The sequence below is a fragment of the Amblyomma mixtum genome, chromosome 9 (assembly GCF_055824585.1).
Source record: "Amblyomma mixtum isolate Tamu chromosome 9, ASM5582458v1, whole genome shotgun sequence".
Lineage (NCBI taxonomy): Eukaryota > Metazoa > Arthropoda > Arachnida > Ixodida > Ixodidae > Amblyomma > Amblyomma mixtum.
Window position 1 is genome coordinate 64715542 of NC_143020.1, and position 2870 is coordinate 64718411.

Here is a 2870-nt window from a genome sequence, read left to right on the forward strand (position 1 = left end):
TGACGTAATACAGTGGATGCCCGTAAACATTTCATGCTAACTCTACTCTCGGTTACGGGAGAGGCAGAGATTTTTTTTGCGACAGGGGGGTACTTACGGTCACACGTTAAAATTTCACATATTCGAACATCCATATCCTTGTCCCGTGCGCCTCCATGGTACGACCACAGCGGCAGCTCTAATGGTTGAGTTGTTAAAACGGGGTCGAATGACGCTGAATCCCATGAACCTTGTAAGCATTTAAGGCCCCTAAAACATACAGTAGACACCATCCCATGATGGAGTGCGTTGAGCGACGCTTCTGTCTGGGATGGAAGGTGGTGTGTTCCAACCTGGGTGTGGTGTTCACGTGGCATTCGCTAGCACGACAGTGTTCAGTCCAGAAGTCATAAGCACCCCCCTGTTCGAGCATGGGCCGATGGAATTGCGTAGTGGCCCAGGTTTGCCTGACGGCAAGGGCCGGACCCGGTCTGGTTATGCGGTTCCTGAATGGCAGGCTTGTGTAACGTCTGTGCAGTGGCGGTTAGTATAGGAGCTTTCTCCGTGCTTGTGTACTGAACAGACCTTTACATAGGTTAGACCAAGTGGGAATCAGCGGCTGGACCCGCCTGTAATGGTTGCATCCATTAACTTCATCATGGCCGTGACTTTGCCTGACAACGAGTTTGATTGCCTTTGTCAAGAACAACGGCGCATGCCGTGCGAAGTAAAGCCTTTCGCGGTTTAAGGTGGACCTCTTACAGACTCAACCAGGGCGGGAATGAGAGGGGGCCCCGTCTTCAATAGAAGTGGGGTCGAGGTTGGCAACTGTACCAGCCAGAGTCTGAGGGGGCGAGGTCAGCGCATTCCTTTTTTTTTTTTGTCGTGGTGTCGAAGATCACATGGTTTCAACATATATAGGAGGTATTCACTGAGGCCGCTCTACCAGTCGGCGAGCATCGTCGCGGCAAACGCGCCATGTTTGCGGTCGTTTCACGCCAGCTCGCGCAGTGTCACGGAACGCCTTGAGGTAGCCGACCTGAACTGTTAGTGATCCGTAACATATTTGCACGTTGTTAAATGCGGCAGCAACCACTTATATTTGTGGAACGCTTATTGTGCATGAAGTACGCAGCAGAATTCTTCTCTGCCGTGATATCTCAGCTCGGCAGCAAAACTGGCTGGCTGCACTGCACGCGCGCAAGAATGTACACGACTTGCAGCTTTTAATGTCAGTTGATAACTGTCAGCTAGTCATGCAGGGCACATCGCGGACAAACAGCCCGATTAATTGCCGAAATTCCGAAACTGGCGCCGCAGAAACTCATTTTTTCATCGGCGCTGTAGTCCGCGAACTGCTGAAGCCTCACAGGCGGTGTTTCAGCAGAAAGGCAAAGCGTCATAACCGCCTTGTTTACACGACAAGAACGGTCAAACAAATACTGCCATGCGCTCGCAGCACGAACGGTAGACTTAGCGAGAATGTTTTGCAGTTTTGATTGCAGCTACGTAGCGCTGCTTCGAATGCACAAGACCTCTAGTCATTTCGCAGCGACGCAGTATGCAGTGATTCCGCTAGATTCAGTAGTAACACGTCACTTTCAGCAGAATGAGGTAACAAGTTAAGCTACAGCTAAGGAAAGAGACCCTTCGAATAACTCACCTCTCCAAAAACGGCACTTCGGCCTTCGGCATCTCGGACGTCGGCACCCTAAGCACGGCTCTCTTGGACAAACTTGCTTGTCAAGTAATTGCACCCTCTCATAGGTTTTTATGCTTTAATTCCTTGGCCTGTCAGCAAACTTAAGACGTGCACAATGTGGGCCTCGATACCGGTGAATTCAACGTGCGGCAGTAGTCCTGTACGTCGCACACCATGCCGGCGCCTCCACTTTTCTACGCGGGGTCGACGTTTTCACAAAGTGGAACCTTTTGAGCGTGCCCAGTCTTTTCAGCTTCGCGCAGTTCACGGAATATTCACTCAGTCACGCGGTGTTACGGGTCGGACAGAAATTATCTGCGGCGAGACGCGAAATACACTTACATTTCACACATCACCAACTTTTAAACGCTGCGGCTGGCTGCGGCGGACGCGCGCGCGCGCGACCACCAACATGGCGAATGCCGCGCCGGCCGCTAGCGCCCCTTGCGGATGACGTCATGTGAATACATCCTATACTGGGGCAGCGGACGGTTTCACCACGTAAATGAAGTCGCAAACAATGTAATGCAGTAAGATGTTGAAAACTTTATTTGGAACAGGGGAGTTTGGGACACGTCGGTCCGTGGGCCCCCGCACGGCCCCACTGCACTCAAACGTCCATGTCCCGGAGGCTCATGACGCTGGCAGCCCGGCATGCGGCGATGGCTTGCTTGGCCGGGTCCTCGGAGCGCAGTGGGGTTTCCCAAGCCTCCCAAGTGGTAAGGTGCTCCAGGCCCCGCGGGGGAGGATCCGCCGGGCAGAGGAAAAGATAATGGTCGAGAGTGGCTTTGGGGTGGTGGTAGAGGGTGCAGGAGGGGTTTGTGTGGACTTGGTGATATCGCGAAAGTATATAAGGCAAGGGTAAGGTGCGTGTTTGAAGCCGCCTCCAAAGTGTCTGATGATAATGGTCGAGGGAGGGATGGGGTTGAGGGTAGAGCCGACGCTCGGCTTTGCTGGCCTACGTCATTTCACTGAATGAGTGCATGCGCTCTCGCGAGAACCCCAGGTCGGAGGCCGCCGGTGCCCGATTGAGAGAAGCTCGGCCTAAAAAAGTTGGTCTGTGCTTCCAAGCTCCACATAAAATGTTTGTTTTTTTGTCGAATAAACATTCAGTTGCTATTTTGCACTCTGTGCAGTTCATTTCCTTATTCATTCTTCCGCATTCCGTCTACACTCCGCGTATTGAAGT